Genomic DNA, 22,197 nt, shown 5'->3' with positions numbered 1-22,197 from the left:
GCTAATACCATTTAATAAGGAAACCATCTTTTCCCCCCATTGAATTAAAATACATTATTTTTCATCTAATAAATTTTCATACTTATGGGAGCTTCTTGACTACAGAAATAAAAGCACCTTATAGTCAAACTTCAGAAAACCAAAACAAGGAAAAAAATCTTAAAAGCAGATAGAGAAATGACACAGTATCTACAGGGGAACAATAATTTGAATGTCAGATTTCTCATCAGAAATCAGGGAGGCCAGGAAAATGTGGCACAACACTTTTTCAAGTACTTAAGGAAAATAACTGTCAACCCAAATTCCGTATCAGTAAAAATGACCCCTCAGAAATGAAGAGGAAATAAAGATAATCTCAAATGGAGAAAAACTAAAGGAATCGGCCCCTAACAAAGCTATTCTTAGGAAGTCTCCAAACAAAAAGAAATAAGTGAATAAAGTTTAACTTCAAAAAAGGAAGAACAATGGAATGATTAAAAGCAGTGGTTAATGTAAGGGACTATCCTTCTCCTTATGAATTTCTTAAATCATATTTGATGAGTGAAGTAAAAGTTATAGCATCATTTGACGTAGTGCTCAATGATATAGAGGAAATATGACAATTACATATAAAAAGTGGAGAGGGTAAAAGGATCTAAACGTAAGATTTCTCAATTTCACTTGAGGTGGTAAAATATCAATGTTAGTAGGCTATGTGACATTATTTACATATACTGCTATATCTAGGGCAATCACTAAAAAAACAGTATACTAAGCAATAAACTCAAAAACACTATAAATAAGTCAAATGGAATATTTTTTAGAGGCAAAGAGAAAGAGAGAGCACAAGTGCAAGTGGGGAAGGGAGGGGCAGAGGGAGAGGGGGAGAGAGGATCCCAAACAAGCTCCAGGATCATCATGCAGCCCAACGGAGGAATGGGCAGTGGGGGGGAGGGTGCTAATCTCACGACCCAGCAATCATGACCTAAGTTGAAATCAAGAGTCAGACATTTAACTGAATGAGTCACCTAGGTGCCCCCAAATGGAATTCTAAAAGATATTCAAGTAGGCTACAAGAAGGCAAGAAAAGAGAAACAGAAAGGAAATAAGAGGGAAAAAAACAGAAAACAAAAAATAAAATGGCTGAATTAAGCCCTAACAGTAATCTATAATTACTTTAAATATAAATGGTCTAATTATACAAGTTGAAAGGCAGAGATTGGTATTAAGGATTTAAAAAGAAATATAACCAAGTTATATATTGTCTACAGGAAACTCATTTCAAGCATGATGGGGTAGCTTGAAGATAAAAGAATGAAAAAAGATATATTGTGCTAACATTATTCTTTAAAGCAACACTGGCTATCTTACTGTCATAAAAAGTGGACTTTACAGCAAAGAAAATAACTGGATAAGGAGAGGCAGGTCATAATGATAAAAGGACTACTCCACCAAAAGACAACTTGTATATGCAACGAACAATAGATGTTCAAAATACATAAAGCAAAGACTAATAGAACTGAAAAGGAAAAAGAGAAAAATGTACAGTTATAGCTGGGAATCTCTCAGCAATGAAAAGAACTACTAGATAGAAATCAACAATGTGTGGAAGAATGGAACTACACCATCAACCAACAGGATGTAATTGACATGTAACTGACATCCAACAACAGCAGAACAGGCCTTCTTTCCAAGTGCCCATGGAACACTTACTAAGATACACCATATTCTGGGTTATACAACATATGTAAATGTAAAATAATTAAAATCATATAGCTTATGTCTTTAAGACAACAGAAAGTCAAGACAGATCTCCAAATACTCAGAAACTAAAGAACATACTTCTACATAATCCACAGGTCAAAGAGGAAGTTTCAAAGGAAATTTTAAGAATATATAAAACTCAGTGAAAATGAAAATACAACATATAAAAGTACGTGAGATGCAACAAAATCATGTTGAGAGAGAAATATATAGCACTACATGCTAACATCAGAAATGAGAAAGGTCTCAATGAATAATGAAGAAACTAGAGAAAAAAGTAAAATAAGCCTAAAGCAAGCAGAGAAGAAAGTGAAAAATATCAGAGCAAAAATCAGTAAAATGGGAAGTAGAGAAAAATGAATTAAAGACCAATAAAAAAATAAAACTCCACTGAGAAAGATAGAGAGAAGGCACAAATTACTACTATCAGACATGAAATTCAGGTTTACCACTAAAGACTACAGAATACTAGTATGCTGATAAAGAGAAAACCAGGGCGCCTGGGTGGCTCAGTGGGTTAAGCCGCTGCCTTCGGCTCAGGTCATGATCTCAGGGTCCTGGGATCGAGTCCCGCATCAGGCTCTCTGCTCAGCAGGGAGCCTGCTTCCCTTCCTCTCTCTCTGCCTGCCTCTCTGCCTACTTGTGATCTCTGTCTGTCAAATAAATAAATAAAATCTTTAAAAAAAAAAAAAGAGAAAACCAAAGACAGCACACAAAAAAGAAAACTATATACCAATATCTCTCATATCTATATATATTTTTTTTTAATTTTTTTTTGAAGATTTTATTTTAATTATTTGTCAGAGAGAGAGAGGGAGAGAGAGCAAGCACAGGCAGACAGAATGGCAGGCAGAGGCAGAGGGAGAAGCAGGCTCCCTGCTGAGCAAGGAGCCCGATGTGGGACTCGATCCCAGGACGCTGGGATCACGACCTGAGCCGAAGGCAGCTGCTCAACCAACTGAGCCACCCAGGCGTCCCTCTCATATCTATATATTAACAAAATATTAGCAAAAAGAATCCAGCAATGTATAAAAAGTATTATATACCATGATCAAGTGGGACCTATTCCAGGTATGGTTAACATTCAAAAATTAATCAATGTAATCCACCATATCAAAATGCTAAAGAAGAAAAAGCATATGATCATATAAATTAACTAAATACATACCATATGACCCAGCAATTACATTCTTGGGCATTTATCCCAGAGAAATAAAAACATATTCACACAAAAACTTAAAAGGTTCATAGCAGTTGTAATTGTAATAGCCTGGAACTGGACACAACCCAAATGTCCTTCAACAATAAAATGGTTAAAAATGGTACAATCATACCACAGAATACTACTCAGCAACAAAAAGAAACAAATTATTGACACACTAAACAATCTGAATGGATCCCAAAGGAATTATGCAATGTAAGGAAATTTCAAAAAAATTTATATACTATATGATTATGTTTATACTACATACACTCTTGAAATAGGCAAAATTGTAGAGTTGGAGAACAGACTAGTATTGCCAGCAGTTAGGGATTGGGGTGGGATGAGATGGTTGGTTATATGGAGCTATATACATGTATACACACACAAATGAGTGCTTGTGAAATGGGGAAAATCTCAGTAAATTCTGTGGATATATTAATGCCAACTTTCTGATTTTAAAATTGTACTATAGTTATAGAAGATGCTACCATTGGGGAAGGTTAGTTGAATAGCAAATGGGGACCTCCTTGTACATTTTTTTTTGCAACTTCCTGTTAATATATAATTATTACAAAATAAGAAAACTAAAACTACACATGTATTTATTTAATTGCAATTGCTGTAAGGGGAATTAAAGAGAAAAACTTGTGGGAATCTTACCACACAGCCCCATGTAAGCTTCAAAACATACAGCTGAGAATCAACACATAATACAGATGCATGAACAGAATCATTTTTGGTCTGCTATAACTATTAGATTTGTATCTATTCCATCTTTCTCCAAATAACATATTTAGAGAAGTAATCGTTTTCTATGTTGACTTGATGATCATCTCACCAACAGCAACAAAACGTTTTTTGGTTTTTTTTTTTTTTTTTTTTTGGTAGTTCTTTTCGTTTGTGAAGTACATTCTCATCCTTCTCAATTGACCTTAACAATGCCTGCAAAATAGGCAGGACAACTGTTGTAATATTATTTGTCCAAGATTATAGGGCTTTTAAATGGCAAAATCAATTCTATAGCCTTCTGACTCCTATTCCAGTATTTTCCAGTCACATATCACTCTGAAATTGTATGCAGTATTACAGAATCCAAAGTAAAACATAGCATAATATCGTAGGAGAAAGTCAGAGAAGGAATAGGCACAATGCACTTTATACCAAAATTTGTGCAACAGTTTCTTGCTCTTGCTTGATAAGTGGCCATGAGGCCAGCAATTTTACAATTTTTTTAAAGTTTTATATTTCATTAGATTTTGCTATTTTAATGACTGCATACTAACCTCCAATGAGATTCTTCTCAACCTGTGTAACTGGATAAACTTATATGATGAATATAAAGTCCATCGCCCTCACTGAGGAAATATCAAAACTGAAGCATGTATGACACTCACAATAAACTTGCAGAATTATCTTTTCCCTTTTCTTGAAAAAGGCAAAAAAAATTTTTTTTTCTTAACTCTTTTGGGGATTTTAAGCCACCAACTATGACTTCAAACTGTATTGTAATCACACACAAAATAATTTTTTGAATGTCTCAGAAAGCAGCTGTCAGCTTCTGGACAGTGAAAACCAAGAATTCTACAAATTTGTACGAACTGCTCTATTTATATATTAAATATACTCATTAAAATATGCTAATTTTCCTTTGAAGTACACTTAAAGTAGATTTCAGAATTAGCACTATTCTAAATATTATATTCTAAATATAATAGTACTACAAATAAGAAAATGCTGAAGAGGATGGGCTTTTTAGGAAAGAAAAAGAAAATCACCTATTACAAAGGTCTAAGTTATTAAAATAAACGCTGACTTTAGAGGAGCACCTACAATGTTGCTTTGATTGCCCCCCGCATATATATACCTATGCTGGGAAGAGGACCATAGGTCTTTAAGCCTTCTTTACCTTTAGGTGGAAAAATGGAGGGAAACAAAGTCCAAAAGAGACATTCTTATTTATCGTTTTAGAAAGAAGTTTAAAAAGAAACTTTCATGAATAAAGATTCCAGAGATTTTCCTAACTTTTCTGGGTCTCTTTTTTCTTTTTGTTATACCTGTCACTTTCACCACAGGGATCTGTTCTTAGAATGAAAGTGGCTAAGAACTACCGGTCCAACGTTAGACTATGAACTGTTCCAGGGTTGGCAGACCAGACACAAGGCAGGTGTCAGGTTACTACTCCTGAGGGAAAAAATGAATTTGTGAATCAAAGAATACATGTCTCATCCTGCCTTGTGTGGAAAAATAAGAAAACTCAAGAGTGAAAGTTTATACAGTTAAGGTCCCAGGGTGAAGGGTGATTGTAAAGCACTGTGAGTACCGATGCCTGTGCAAAGATCTAGAGAGTTGTGGGTATGGGTGTGTCATTCCGAAACAGTCGGGATTTCATGAGAGCTTATGGCGTGTAAAACACTGTTTACGTGCTATATGAATTACCTCAGTGAATAAAACAATATTAACAAATGGATACTGATGTATCCCATTTTATAGAGACGAGAAAAACTGAGGCACAGACACCTTCCCTAAAATACAATGCAGGGCAAGTGGTAGAGGCAACTGAAAGCCTGTGATTTCCCCAACATGCTGCACTCTAAATTCAGGGGAACAAGCTAGGTTCTGACCTTGGCGCCACAGAAAAATACTTAAAAAAAAATTATTTTAGAGAGGGCGGAGAACCCGTGAGCAGAGGGAGGGGCAGAGAGAGCAAGAGAATCTCAAGCGGATTCCGCGCTGAGCTCAGAGCTGCACTCCCCGCTGGATCCTACCACCCTGAGATCATGACCTGAGCTGAAATCAAGAGTGGGTGCTCAACCGACTGAGCGACCAAGGCGCTCCAACGCCGCAAAAAGATACTTGAGCAACCAAGGCGGAACAGCAACCATGTGGTCAGAGGCGGCGTGTCAAGTTCAGAGATTGGCCCACGAGTTAATTCTCAAGGGTACCTGGTGTAACAAATTTGGGAGAAGCGTGGGGGAGGAGGCTGATCCTACGAAAATCCTGAGATCAAACCAAAAGAGCTTTTAATGACCCCGCGGATGGACAAGTGGGGAAACATGCACGGAGCGAAGACAGTGACTTGTCCAGGGCTAGTCAGAGGCTAAGCTGGTACAAGAACTCTGTTCTTCGGAGTCCCCGGCCAGACTTTGGGCCCTCCTCGTCACTCCTCCTGGCCAGTTGCCCAATATCCCAGCCCCTACCTCTCCGAAGGGCTGCTGTAAGACGCCCGGCCGGCAGGCTGCAGTTAGCAGTATAAATGGCCCGGTACTGCGCCCAGAGGAACGACTGCTGGGACAGCACCAAAGTGGTGGTGAATCCCGAGCGGTCGCAGCACGGTTATTCACGCCCCTGCGGACCGTCCGGCCCAGGGCAGCACGGGCTCTGCGAGGAGCCACACAAAGCAAGGGCTCTGGCTCCCACGTGCCTGCCTGCCAGTCAGCCCTCGCGCAAAATCGCACCGCGGAACTGCGGGCAATGCCTCACCTGTCCACCTAGAATGCAGCGGGCTCTACCGCAACGATCCTGCTTTGACGTCACCGGGAGCGGAAATCCCGCCTACCCTGACGTCACAGCGCCGCGCCGACCAGCGCCGTGCCGCGTTGCGGGGAGGCGGTCCCTTTAGACGCGCGACGGGTTCAGGGTTGGGCGGTCCTTGAATGTAATTTGGGGCGTGTGTTCCAGGTTCAGCGAGACTGTCAAAAGGGTGTAGCTGTTCTGAAACTTTCTCTTCCCTTTCATCCGAATGTCTTCTTCCTTTTACTTCAGTCTCTCTGATACACTGCTTCCCTTACGCCTTTCTCCATGCTCGGTCTTTCCCATCTCCGTTAATGGCTGTATCTCTTCCTTCCCCTTACCCACATACGCCGGACAGTGGATTCTCAGTTGACCTTTATTAGCAGTAATACGGCCAGCCGCTGCTACTCCTCGTTTTAGCAAAATGTGGAAAATGTCGATTCCAGAGGTATTTCAAACTTAACGCACCCAACCTCCGTGAAGACAAAGGTCATACTGGCCTTGTGAACTGTTGGCATTCTCAGCACCTGCCACGTAGTAGGTGATCACTGTTTTTCTGTCCAAAAGTGCAGTAGTGAATGTGACATCGTTTTGGAGTGAGGGGTAGAAGCAGATGAGTAGAAGCTTAGCCACAGATAAGAAAGAAGCCTTGATCCTTTTGTATTCAAAACCTTAGTGATAAGCACCACCCTCCAACCAGTCCTGGGCATGGACTGGTACCTCTTCTTCATGACCTTTCCATTTTTCAGTTTTACTTCCTTAATACAATAGTTAACACGATGAGTTTAGAAAAAGCCTCTCACTGCCTAAGAGGTGTTTTTTTTGGTTTGTTTTGGTTTTTGTTTTTTTTTTTTTTTGGTGAATTAACTCATTCTTAATCCTCATAGCAGCCCAATGAGGTCAGTATTAACATGTGACCACAGAGTCTGGAAAAACATATACACAAAATAAATGAATGATTACATTACAATGGCATTACGCATTCGAGGTATTCTCTCTCATTAGTAATGTACGACTCAATGTGTGTTTCAATCAACATGTTTCACTAATGCAGCCTTTCAATCCATGCTGGTGCCTTTGTGGTGCACTGCTCAAGTGATTTATGTCTCTGATTTCCTTCAATAAGCCTATGCCAGAAAACATAAGCAAGGGAGTTCAATCATTTTTTTAAAAACTATCTTTCTAGACTGATGACCACTCTATTATTACCGCCATTTTTATTTGAAGGATAAAATAAGGCACAGAGAAATTAACTTGCCCAAAGTCACTTGGCAAAGCTGGATTCTACAACTCTGTACGGTACATCATGCTTGGATGAGTTCCCAGCACTTCTGCTATTGTTGAAGCTCTTACTCTTCTACTCCTGGGTTACTTGCAGCAGCCTCATTGTTTTCCATATCTTCTCTCCTTGCTTTTTCTGGAATGCCCAATCTCTCTTCCATATAGCTTTCATATTTTTGTGCACACTGTTCTCTTTATTGGGGTTCCTTTCCTTATCCCTCCATGTAGCCTGACTAACTCCAACAACACGATGCAAGATTCACTTTGGCATGGCATTCCCTGGTGCCCCCAGGTGGGGTGAGGTCCCTCTTTTATAGTCCTGTTTCACCACCTGCATTCTTCTGTTACGGTGCTTATTTGTCTCCAACATCAGACTGTGAGATTCCAGAGAACAAGTACCCCTTCCTTCTTTTATCTTTGTATTCCTCAGGTCTAGAAAAGAGTGTGAGACATGCTGAGCATTCAATAAGTCTATATTTAAATGATTCCACTCAAGTAGTAGAGTGTAGTGCCCTGTGAGGCCCATAGGATCTGTTTGGCATGTGATCCAGGTGAACTGGTATTGTGGAGTTTTCATATGAATATCTTTTTTTCCCCACACTGTTTTTCAGGTCTAATTAAGACAGAGATTGCCCTGCAAACTATGCTATATATAATCCTTGAGTAAAGAGTGTTAATGTTCTTATGCATGTATTAATTTATTTGAAGAGCTGCATATTTTGAAATCAAATCATTTTTTCCTAGAATTATCCTCCATCAGTGCTTCTGAAACCTTAATGTGCATAAGATTCATCCAGAGAGTTTGTTAAAACAGATTCTGATTTAGTAGTTCTTGAGTGGGGCCTAGAATTTGCATTTCAAACTCAGAGATAATGCTGCTACTATTGCTATTCTTCAAGTCATGCTTCTCCTGGCTCTGCACTATATGATGGGCATAGAGACAATGTGTCGTGGGAGGGTGATGGTCTTGACTTATAGTCATTTTTACCTAAGACTATGTATAAGTGTCATCACTTCTAGCATTCAAAACAGAAGTTCCATGAAAGATTTTTTTGAATATATAGCTGCTATGTGCTAGGTATTGTTTCAGGTGCTAGAGACGAAACAGAAGGATCTTTGCCTTCTCGAAGGACAACAAACAAAAAGTGAGAAAGCAGGAAATAAAGTAATAAAAGAAAATTAAATGGTGGGGCGCCTGGATGGGTCAGTTGGTTAAGCCTCCAAGTCTTGATTTCAGTTCAGATCCTGATCTTGGGGTTGTGAGTTCTGGCCCTGTGTTGGGCTCTGCACTTAGTGGGGAGTCTGCTTGAGATTCTCTCTCTCCCTCTCCCCTCCCCCTGCCCCCTCTCATGCACACATACTTTCTCTAAAATAAATAAATAAATCTTTGAGTATATATAAATAAATAAATCTTTAAATAAATAAGTCTTTAAAAATAAAAAAAAATGGTAATGTGAAAGAGAGTGGCTCAGTTAGGTTTGGCAGTCAGGGAGGCATCTATGCTGTCCTAAATGGTAAGGAATCAACCAGAAGATGTAGTGGAAAGATATTACTGCATTCCTTCTCATTCTTTGTGCCATTCATTCATTCATTTATAAAGATTTTGTTTATTTATTTATTTGGGGGGGGAAGCGAGCGCACATGAGCAGGTAGGAAGGACAGAGTGAGAGATAGAAGCAGACTCCCCACCAAGAAGGGAGCCCATTGCAGGGCTCAATACTAGGGTCCTGAGATCATGACCTGAGCTGAAGGCAGAAGTTTAATTGGCTGAGCCACCCAGATGCCCCTCTTTATTTATTTATTCAAAAAAATTTTAATTCTAATGTAGTTAACATGCAGTGTTACATTAGTTTCAGGTATATAATGTAGTAATTCAACATATCACTCAGCGCTCATCACGATATGTGTCCTCTTAATCCCTGTCACCCATTTCACGCATACCCACTGACCCCCGGCTCCCCCTGCCCCGGTAACCATTTTTTCCTCTATAGTTAAGAGTGTTTCTTAGTTTGTCTCTCTTTTTTGGTCCCTTTGTTCTTTTATTTCTTAAGTTGCATATGTGTGAGAAATCATTTGGTATTTGTCTTTCTCTGATTGGCTAATTTCACTTAGCATTATACTCTCTAGCTCCATCCATGTTGCAAATGGCAAGACTTCATTCTTTTTTATGGCTCAGTAATATTCCATTGTATGTATGTCTACCACTTCTTTATACATTCATCTATCAATGGACACATGGGCTGCTTCCACAGTATGGCTATTGTAGATAATGCTGCTATAAACCTAGGGGAGCCTGCATCCTTTTGAATTAGAGTTTTTCTATTCTTTGGGTAAATACCCAGTAGTGTGATTCCTGGATCATACAGTGGTTCTATTTTTAATTTTGGGGGGGAACCTCCATACTATCCTTTAATACTAGCTGACTGGTATCCTAGAGCACTGTCCTTGATCCACTTCTCTATCTAAACACTCTCCCTACTCTCACAGCGTTAAATACCATTTATAGCTAACTCTTAATGTCATATCTCCAGCCTAAAGTGTTTACATGGGTTCCAGGCTTATAGATCAGACAGCCTCCCTAACATTTCCACTTAAAAGCCAAATAGGCATCTCAAACTTAACTTCGAGTTCACACCCAGAACAATTGATTTCCCACTCCAAGGGCAGGAATGCATCTAGATCTGAGTACAAAGTTGAAACAGGATCTGAGAGGAAAAAAAACCAGTTGGGAGCTGAGGCAGAATTCTCTCTCCTGTCTTCACTTCTCTGTAGGCATCTGTTTTGTCATCATTCTTTGAGCCCCAGGTTCATGACAGAATATGGCTATTTATGGCTCATGCATTCTATGTTGTGAATTGAGCCATCATTATTGCTGTCCAAATAGTTCATACTTTCCACCTTCTAGGCACTTGCTAGGAATATACTTCCTTCACAGTTCAGAGGAGGGTGGGAAGATGGGAGTGACTGAGAGGATGTGAGTAGTTCTATCCAGAGAGTTGTGAAGAAAAATGTGTGTCACTTCCAGGTTGAGCAGTTGATTCTTTATGTGAGTTCCTCCAAACTTCACCTGTTTCTTTGACAAGGTGATGGCAACATTCAAGATGGTGTCTGTCCCAATAGTCTGTATCCTTGAGTCGCTGCTCTTGCATAAAGCCATCGATCATCCTGTGATGAACATATGGGAGAAAGAAATACACCTCTGTTATTGTTTTTGAGGTTGTTATGGCAGTAAAATGTAGCCTGCGCAGACCGACACACAGGGACAGCCACACAGAGAGGCTCTTCTCATCTCTTGATTTTAATTCCAAATACTCAGGGGAGATTTTCTGATTGGCTCCACTTGGGTCTGGTTTCTAGCACTTATTCAATGATCAATGACAAGGGCTAGGGGTCATATTGTACCTTATACAGAGAGGCCCTCTGTTACAGTAAAGTGGATCATAGTGAGTAGGCAAACTTTCCACAAAGGTGTCTACTGTAAACACATGGCTATAAAATTAGACCATTGTATGCAAATGTAAAAACAGTATATGAAATTGAAACACTTGAACCTTTTACATAAAAATTTTAGACTCTCATTACTCATTCAATGTTTATTGACGTCCTGCTACATTCCAAACTCTTCTAGGCACCAAGAACACAAAAGCAATCCAGAGAGAAAAACCCTTGCACTCACAGAAACACAACAAACAAATAAAATGCATTAATATACAATGATGGGGGAACTAAAAGGGTAAGAATCAAGAGAGAGGAGTGCATTGGTTACCTATTGTTGCTTAACAAATTACCCCATCTTAAAACAGTAGACATTTATTATCCCACAGAGTTTTTGAGGGTCAGGACTCCAGGAGCAGCTTAGATGGAAGGATCCAGCTCCAAGTCTTTCGAGATCTCAGCCAAGCTGGTTGGGCAGAACTGCAGACATCTCCAAGCTCCACTGGAGGGGCTGGAGAATCCACAGGTGAGCTCAATCATGTAATCACTGGCTGCTGGCCAGTGGCCGACCTACTCCAGAGGCATTTTGGGGCTCATTATAAAAGCATTTAGGAGCTGACTTCACATTTCACGGATGAAAGAATGTCCACAAAAAGATGCAGTGCAAGGTTTTCTGATTACTTAACTTCATGACTGGGTGGCAAGGAATAATTTGTGGAAAGAAAGCTTAGCTTAGGTAGAACAGGCTAAGTATAGAACTCCAAGGAACGTAAATGACCAGAAGGAGAGAGAGACTTTTGTCAATTAGCATTTATTGAACATTTATTATCTGCTGAGTTTTGTGCCAAATGCTTTATATAGTTCAAGAAAGGGAAGAAACATTTCAAGACAGAGTTCAGGATGCTGATCTCAGATAAATGGTCTCCTCTTAGCCCTAAACATTTTAATTTATGTTTGAGTATCATAGAGAGAAGGATTATACGGGGAAGCATAAAGAGGTAATTTTCCCCCACATAATCTATGAGAGGTTTGGGGATCCCAAGGCCGTACTCCTCAGGAACTACTGAGGCAGTGTATAGTACCAAGGAAATATATCTCTTGTTGAGCTCAGAGAAGCCTCTGCACAGTGTCCCATGGATATGAAGTGATTTTAGGGGACTGTCAACCACATGCGGCCCTTACAAGGAGGAAGCTGTAGTGGAGGTAGTGTCAGAGCCTCTTGGCACTTAATGGGCAGTGTCAGTGATGAGAAGGAGAGGAAAAATGATTGCTTTTTTGATATGACCCATATCAGCTATGTAGGGACCCTTGAAGATAACTCCTAGAAATTGCCACGGTTGTTGAGGACCCTTTCGTGGAGGTAAGAGAGTAACTGGATACACTTTGTGGGGAGGACCCACAATAGCAATGAGAATGAAACAGAGAAAAGTATGACACTTAGATATTTATGACAGGAAAGAACTCTTCTGGTGGATATTAGAAAGCTGTTAGAGGGACCTGTACTTACTAGTAAAATATGTTCTCCTCTTCCTCATTTTTCCATTTCACAGGAAGTTGAAACTCTTGGCTAGACCTCCCCCCACCTTTGAACTAGAATATGGAGATTGAAGATTATGTAAAAAGGAACAAGAGGAAGAAAAAGAGAAAAGAAATAGAAGAAAATAAAGATTTTTTCTAACTATAGAAGACAACTAAAATTTATTCTCAATATATGTTCTAGAAATAGAATCACTAGTCATAAATATCAGTTAACTTTTGAATTGTGGTTTTCCACTGACTCTAATAGTGAATTTTCTCCTTGGTAAATTTTTTAGTATATGTAATTCTAAAAGTTTGTGAACATGTGATTGCTTCATACAGCTTCCCTAAGATAGTTCTGGTGCACCCTGAGACCCACATTAATAACTTTTTCAAACATCTTAGATCAAGAAAACTGATCCATGTAATGATTTATTTTAAGCATAAGTTAAAAAACAATAGCTAAACCATTGACAAAGCTATATTTAACTCCTATATTATAGCTATCCTCAGTTGACATTTCATTATGCAGAGATGCAAAGAGATAGATGGTTCTAAGAGCCAGAACACTTGAGCTGTGAGACTTGGAAATTCTTGCTAAAGGACTATTCACTGATAACATTGCCTTCAAAGACGCACTGGGCTTACAAAAAGAATGAATTTTTAAAAATCTGGCACTCATCAACATTTAGATGTTTGGGCCAGCAACAATATATAAATAAAAAAAAATATATATATATACACATATATAAAAATATATATATAACATTAAAAGTGTCTTTATGATGTGGTTTCATTGAGGGGAATTAAAGGATCATAGCAATGGATTACAACAAAACATTTGAAGTTGCAATTATGTTATATATGGTGAATGACTCTGAAAGTCTTAAAAATAAAAGTCTTAAAAATATATAATATATATAATATATATACAATATACATAGTGTATATATTTTATTTATATATATATATATATATATATATATTTTTTAAGACATATCCTAAAGACCACTTTTAATGTCAGGACTGGTGAGGATAAGAAAATATGAGACATGTAGTTCAACTATCTAAAATTAAAGACAAAATAGAGTTTGGGACTAGCTACACATGTATTCCTTTAGAGTACTGTAAGTTTCCATTTTATTGGATTCCTCAGAAACTAATGGCTCCGTTCAGTAAAGTTTTTGTGAGCTAATCATATTGCTACTTTTACAAATTATTCCTTCTTTTTAAATTTTTTAATGGAAACTCTTTAGTAAAATAAGAATGGAAACTTTTGTCCATCAAAATGTCTTCCCATATAACCCATTCATCAAACTGTAGTGGACTGAAAAATGGCTCTTCAGAGATGTCCATGTCCTAATCTCTGGAATGGGTGAGCATGCTACCTTACATGATAGAAAGGAATTTGCAGATGTGATTAAGATGTGTTAAAGATCTCAAGATAGGGAGATTATCCTGGATTATCCAGGTGGACCTAATGTAATCCCAAGGGGCCACAGGAGAGGGGATTGGAGGGGGTCAGAATCAGAGAGGAGGATGCAAAGGTGGAAACAACACTCCAAATCAGAGAGACAGGTCAGAAGGTGCTATGCTGCTGACTTGAAGATGCAGGAAGGGGCCAAAACCCAAGGAATGCAGGCAACTAATTGCTGGACAAACCAAGGAAATAGGTGCTTTCCTATATCTTCCAGAAGGAACACAAGCCTTCCACCATCTTGATTTTGGCCAGTGAAATTGACTTTGAAGTTCTAACCTCCAGAACTGTACGATGGTAGATTTGTGTTGTTCTAAGCCACGGATTTGTGGTAATTTGTGGCAGCAGCAATAGTAAAGGAATATACCAACTAAATAAAGCCTTAGATCATTTCTGTTTTGTAAACAAGGGAATAATATTAGCCAGGTAGATTTCAAGCTTCAGAGTGTTAGCTGCTGCCAAAATACTATCCCTTCTCTTACTTCCAACAAACATTTCTCCTTCATTGCATCTTTATCCTGCTGTTGGCTGAATATTCCCGTTTGATGTGACTTTTGACAAGTATCCAGTCTCCACAGAGAGAAAGCCAACTGACTCAGCTGATACATGTTTTTCTCTAATGTTTAGTTTTCTTTGGGCTTAGCCATGTGTGTTAGTTTTTTAAAGTTTATAGCTTAAAAAAGCAGTATTTTGTGACCTTAAAAGTTGCAAAACCATTTTATACTCAACCCTGACCAAACTCACATATTTAAGAGATTTAATGATGCCCAGGCCTACAGTTCAGCTCTCTGAATTATCCATCAAAGATACTGTCCACTATGATCCTGGGTACCACACAACAGAAGAACTAAAATGTCTACTATTCTCTTGCCCTATATTAGGGTTTCTTTGTTAAATCTTGCCTTCTTGGATTTAGATACCTTTAAAAGAGTCTTGTGCTTGCACTTTCTTTTCATAGTCTAGTTCCTGAAAAACAAAATGTAATCACATTGTTAGCTTAGAGTTCAAATCCATTCTTAGATTCCATTTTAATTCATGATTTTCTTTAGAAATCGAGTGAAATGGACAAAGTCAAACAAAAATTTAAAAGAAATGTTGAAATTCCAATATTATTAGAGCATCTCAACTTTTGGTTCTGATATTACCCATTTTTGTAACATTTCAGAAACATCAGGGAATCATATTCATTTTCCCTTTCTGGGGCATTTTTCCCCCTCAAGGTAAAACAGAGATATCAACCCCAAAGAGCATCTATGGGTATTGAATATATGGATGGACTTTTGACTGCTCATACCTGGCCCTCTCCCTGCCCGTGTTTGGGGAAATGCCCCATAGATGAGTCCTACAAGATCTTAAAAATTGTCCTAGGCTTGGTTAGAGGTAACTTCTTCTAGCCAAGGAATGAGATGATTCCACATAAAACTATACTGGTATTGTAAATGAACTCATTATCTAACGCCACATTGAATAGCCTGCTCTCAAGTCGGAAGAAGGGGAATTTAGTGAATGATAAATTGGGTAAGGAGAACTTTTGACTGAAGGGTATTCTTGAGTTCTGTCTTGAAAGATAGTTGGTATTTTCATAAAGGAAAAAAGAAATGGCATTCTAGATGAGGAGATAATTTAACAAAATTAGTTGGTCTGAAATGGCATGATCCGGTGGAGAAAAGTTGACTCAGTCTCAACTCTGCACAATCAGAACAAATAGCACTTTTTACCTTAAAGGTACACATTTTCTACTGAAAAATTGCCCTGAGCTCCTTCATGTGTATTTCAAAATTCTCTTGCAAACCTGTGTGCTCTTACATATCCCAGTCCCTCTGTTTAGAATGCTATTACCTTCCCTGGTAACCCTATCCCAAATAGACCAGAAAGGACTTACACATCCTCCAACACACAAATAATACTGCTCTCATATTCCTAGGCAGAATCAGGCTCCTGGGCTTTTGAGATACCTTGAATATATCTAGAATCTAGCACTCACTACATCTACATTATGTTCACATTACTGTAGTTTGTTTATTTGCTTTATTTTTTTGCTGGAAAATTTAAAAATGAATTCCTGAAATCATATTATTTTAATCTCATATATTTTAGTATGAGTCTCTAACACATAAGGACTTTTTTTGGAGATAGGGACTTTTAAGAACAGAATGACAACAGCATTATCACACCTCATAAAATTAACAATAACTCTGTAATATCTTTTTACTACCCAGTCTTTATTAAATTTCTCCAATTTCTCTAAAATGGATTTAGCTGACTACATCCTCAAGGTTCCAATCTGGGGCTTCTAGGACAACAATAAAGATTTATGTTTTACCATTGGAGTATTATAATATTGCCGCTTAAACCGATTGCAGAAACTCTGTTTTAGACAGCACAGCAAGGACAAAAATTAAGATACAAAATAGAATGGAGAATAAAATTTCAGCCCTGAGGACTCATGACTTTGGCTTTATTACATAGTGTACTTTTCTCAGGGAAATACGAATCAAAACCACAATGAAATACCACTTCACACTAGTCAGAATGACTAAAATTAACAAGTCAGGAAACAACAAATGTTGTGGAGGATGTGGAGAAAGGGGAAACCTCTTACACCGCTGGTGGGAATGCAAGCTGGTACAGCCACTCTGGAAAACGGTATGGAAGTTCCTCAAAAAGGTAAAAATAGAACTACCCTATGACACAGTAGTTGCACTGCTACTCAAAGGATACAAACATAGTGATCCCGAAGGGGCATCTGCACCCCAATATTTATAGCAGCAATGTCCACAACCATGGAAAGAGCCCAGATGTCCATTGACAGATAAATGGATAAAGAATAAAGAATATGTTTTATATATATAAATATATACATATATAAAATTATAAAATATATATATAAAAATATAAATATATACAAATATATACATATATAAAACCGTCTAGTTGCAACCATCGTTGCAAATGGTAAGATTTCATTTTTTGTGGCTGATTATATATTACATATATATGTATATATATGTATATTATATTATATATACATGTACATATATATATATATATATATATATATATATAAAACTCAGCCATCAAAAAATGAAATCTTACCATTTGCAACGATGGTTGCAACTAGACGGCTAGAACTAGAGGGTATTATGCTAAGGGAAATAAGTCAATCAAAGAAAGACAATTATCATATGATTTCACTCATATGTGGAATTTAAGAAACAAAACAGAAGATCATAGGAGAAGGGAGGGAAAAATAAAAAAGACAAAATCAGAGAGAGAGGCAAACCATGAAAGGCTCTTAACTATAGGAAACAAACTGAGAATTGTTGGATGGGAGATGGATGGGGGGATGGGATCACTGGGTGATGGGCATTAAGGAGGGCATGGGATGTGATGAGCACTGAGTGTTATATACAACTGATGAATCACTGACTTCTACCTCTGAAACTAATAATACATTATATGTTAATTAATTTAATTTAAATAAAATAAATTTTAAAAAGAGAAGATGTTAGTTGAAAAAAATTAAGGCATTCTTTTTTAAATTAAATTATACTTAATTTTTTTTCAGTGTTCCAAAATTCATTGTTAATGTATTCTTCTGAGTCAGTTCATAGCCCTCCCGGAGAGAAATCCATCTTGTTCATTGGTGACATGAACAGGACATGTGAAGAACATTTAGAGGTGGAATGCCTCTGAGGGTAAGAACTGGACTTTTTATGATCTCTTTCTTGAGGGATATGGACCATAGACTCATGGTCAAACCAAATGAATAATAATAATAATGATAATAGTAATAGTAATAAAAGCTGGAATATAATTTCCACTCCCAATGTTTCTTTCCAAAAAGTGAAGGATCTAAATAAATGTAACATTCCTGGCCCCTCTCAATCCTTCCTCACTCTGCCCCAGGAAAGTGGAATGACTTGTCTGATATGTAAGTTTTGGGAGAATAAACTGTGCATGCTTGACTCGTCTCTGGTTTTCTCCTGGAGCTAGCTTTGCACAGGGTATAGGAGGTCTTTGCTTCTCCATGATATAATCTGGGCAAGTCTCCACCCTAGTAGAACACTGTTTGGGTAAATCTGATTCTGGGGTTCACTGTACAGTCCCGTTCGACTCACATGCCAGCTGTGGACCCTAATATAAACTTTATTGGAAATCCAGACGATGTTTCAGTCCTCATATGTTCTATTCCTAGTCTTCTCGGTGTTTTTAGAACACTGATGTGATGAAGGGTACTATTTTGGGAGTATTATAAAGGATAAAAACAATCATAAAATATTATGTCCATATGCTGCTATATTCTACTGGCTAATATTTTATGTAGGATTTTATATTGATATCCATAAGGGGGATGATTCGGTTGGTTAAGCATCTGCTTTGGCTCAAGTCATGATCCCGGGGCCCTGGGATTGAGCCCTGAGGGGGTTCTGGAGTTGTGCCCTGCATTGGGCTCCCTGCTCAGTGGAGACTCTGCTTCTCCCTCTCCCTCTGGCCCCCTCCCATCCCACTTCACTTGTACTTTCTCTCTCTCAAATCAATAATATTTTAAAAATTCCTCTAAATAGGAAAAAGAAAACATTTCAATTTTTTCTTGAAACCATTCTCAAGAAATCAGGTAATGTTTAAAGATTCCAAAATACGCATCTCATTTTGAAATCACGGATTGAGTTGTACTTTTATTGCTGAGTACTTATATAATTTTATAATTATTTTAATATTATGTCTTATAGAGCACTTTTTGTCATAAATCAAAGCAAAAGCATAAGGTGCCAAAATATTTGAAAATATTAATTTGGTTCAAAACATCCTTCTCTGTATCGTCATTATTGTACAGGACAAAGTTGGCATAAGTGAAAATTTGGTTAAATGTCTAATTTTGTTCTTATAAACCCCAGCTCTTGATATGTTAGCACAAATCCGAGTTCTAGTATGTTAATCTCTGGGTAATCAAATATGCCTAGGAAAAAATAATCTGCGGGGAACAGCATCTACAGACCATATGATTTGCATTATTAGTACTTTCCATGTAATAATTCTACACATTGTTATCATTAGCAACACTATTTCAATCATGAATATCACCAAGAGGAATCATTTCTGAATTGTCTCTATTAGGCCATGATCAAGAGGAAAAAATACAAGACTGAGTTTTCCTTTAGAGCTGTATCTGACATTTTTAAATAGACTCGTTTTCTGTGGTTTCATGTAACCTATTACATTTGTCACTGGATGGCATGGAGGCCTGTCTCTCATTAGCACTTCCGCTAGCACTTGAGAAAAGTATCCCGAAAGAAAAAAGATTCAATTTGCCTCCCCTGGATTTGGAAGCATTTGATTTTTTTTGAGAATTTCGGTAAATATCATCTCTAATTTTAGTTGAATACCCCTCACCATATGATATTACAAGATACAACTAACATACTATCCGCCTAGAAATATGTTTCTCTTTGATCCTAAAAATGGCTTTTGATTAAAAAATTGGCTCTCCATTATGTTAAGAGTGACATAGAATTTAAGTGGTGGTGGGGGAGGCCGATCTGTAAAAGGCAGAACAAAGGAATAGATCAGAATTAGATCTGTGACTTTTTTTCCATCTCTTAATTTCCCCCTCCTTTATGTTTATCTGAATCCCAAGATTTCCCTGTAAACTTCTGTAAATTGGGAATTTGTTTATTCACTTTGCGCATTTGAAATACGCTTGTGGTATGCCTTCGTTAGTTAGGTTTTCTTTTATATTCACCGACTCTAATTGGGACGAATGCATCCACATTATAGCAATTACCAAAATTATAATATTGGTCTGTTTTCATATGTATGTCCCCCACTCTGTTACTTTTCAGGAGAGACAGGGTTACTGTGTTGTGTTCTAATATAGCAAGACTATTGTGCTGAGTTCTGCCAGGACATGACTTTTGAACTGGTATTGGGGGTGAGAATGGGTCCTTCCCAAAAGGTCATTCTTGGTGTCTACCATCCAGAGAACAGGCAAAGTCTTCAGATAAAACCAGAACAATTGTAAAGGGGAACCAGCTGATAAATAACTGGGCCTTTCTTATCCTCTTTGAGCCTGAACTGTGAGGAGTCTGGGTTTCCAAAAGGACAGTTTCAGGTGAGGAGGCTGATGGGGGCCCAGATTGAGTTGGGACCGTTGCACATCACAGAGTAAAATTGAGTAAGCCATAGCTTGTAAGTTGGTTTGCTCTAGATGCATGCTGCTCTCTCTGTGTATTTCCCTTTTAAATGTTTCAGCCCTATCTAAGCATTATTCAGGAGTGCCAAGGCAAGTGCCTGTTTCCATCCTGAGCCTGAGGGTTGGCAGAGTCTTTCTAAGTTAGCATGATGGTAGCCACGAATTGGCCAGGGTCCACAGAGTAAGGGAGAACTCAGGAAGAAAGAGTGAGAACAGTATATCAAGGGGTCAGCCACCCTTTCCACAAGGAGCACTTGCTTCTAATACAAGGCTGTCCATTAAGGAATACTGAACTTCCCTTCAATTATGAACACATCATAACAGAAGGACACATGGAGGTTATTTCATCCAACCTTCTTATGTTACAGATGGGGAACTGAGATCCATAGAGGTTACATGAACTTGCCCATGCTCGTGGCAGAGCCAGCTCAATGTCTTTCCACTCTGCAATATTGGTATCAGTGCTCTGGAGAAAACAATTTTCAAGGAGTAAAAATAAATGTTAAAAATCACAGGTTTATGTATTTTTGGAGAGAAGAAATCCACGTTTTTTTTTTTTTTAACCAAATTTGCAAGAGCAACTATGAGCCATAGCATAAATAGTAAAGTTTGGGAGAATGGCAATTTTTTAAAAATTAAAAAAATTTTTAAATTTTTTTTATAAACATATAACGTATTATTAGCCCCAGGGGTACATGTCTGTGAATCGCCAGGTTTACACACTTCACAGCACTCACCATAGCACATACCCTACCCAATGTCCATAACCCCACCACCCTCTCCCTACCCCTCTCCCCACTGGCCACCCTCAGTTTGTTTTGTGACATTAAGAGTCTCTTATGGTTTGTCTCCCTCCCGAGCCCATCTTGTTTCATTTATTCTTTTCCTGCCCCCCAAACCTCCCACGTTGCATCTCCACTTCCTCATATCAGGGAGATCATATGATAGTTGTTTTTCTCTGATTGACTAATTTCGCTAAGCATAATACCCTCTAGTTCTATCCACATCGTCGCAAATGGCAAGATTTCATTTCTTTTGATGGCTGCATAGTATTCCATTGTATATATATACCACATCTTCTTTATCCGAGAATGGTAATTTTAACAACTTCTTCATCTGTTTTTCCAAGTTGCTGTGAATGAGATTCCAACAGTTAAGTCCCTCCCACTCCCTAATTCCATCTACAAAGCAGTTTCTCCTGAAGGAAAAAGTAGCTTGTATTTTCACTGTAATCTTTTTTCTTTGATGTTCTACTGTAATTGTAACTAAGACTTTGTTGGGAAAATACCTTTATTACAGTAGGATCTCCATTAGGAGGCTTGTGACATTTCCATATCTGATCCCACCTGCTGACAGATGAACGCTAGTTATTTTTTTTTTTAATTTTTTTATTATGTTATGTTAGTCACCATATAGTACATCATTATTTTTTGATGTAATGTTCCATGATTCATTGTTTGCGTATAACACCCAGAGCTCCATGCAATCTGTGCTCTCGTTAATACCCATCACCGGGTTAACCCATCCCCCACCTCACTCCCCTATAAAACCCTCAATTTGTTTCCTGGAGTCCACAGTCTCTCATGGTTCATCTTCCCCTCTGAATGTTTGTTTCTATTAGTGTTGGCTGCACTGAAAGTCCTGGTGCTTTATAGTCAGTGCTGATATTTTCCCTCGTTCTTCACAAGTGTTTTCCAGTTCAACATGAGAATGTGCACTTGGATGCTCACTCATTCAATACAATTTCTGACCTCTGTTGACTTGGAAAATTATGTCCATTTCCAAAGTGATTTTTTTTCCTTACTCGTTTTATTAGATATTTTATGCATCACACTT

At 38.1% G+C, this 22,197-nt stretch overlaps 1 protein-coding gene across 1 annotated transcript in view; it reads right to left on the bottom strand.

Annotated features, from left to right (window-relative positions):
• Nucleotides 1–6,484, bottom strand: part of LOC111154160 (lipid droplet associated hydrolase) — a 106,389-nt gene extending 99,905 nt beyond the window's left edge. Inside the window, exon 1 of the mRNA XM_022513581.1 lies at nt 6,428–6,484. The gene's annotated coding sequence lies outside the window, so the exon portion shown is untranslated. The remainder of the gene's footprint in view (nt 1–6,427) is intronic.
• Between the last annotated feature and the right edge of the window lie 15,713 nt (nt 6,485–22,197).

Source organism: Enhydra lutris, unplaced genomic scaffold, assembly GCF_002288905.1.
Source record: "Enhydra lutris kenyoni isolate GAN:26980312 unplaced genomic scaffold, ASM228890v2 scaffoldscaffold35, whole genome shotgun sequence".
NCBI classification, from domain to species: Eukaryota; Metazoa; Chordata; class Mammalia; order Carnivora; family Mustelidae; genus Enhydra; species Enhydra lutris.
This window is presented reverse-complemented; position numbering and strand designations above follow the sequence as displayed.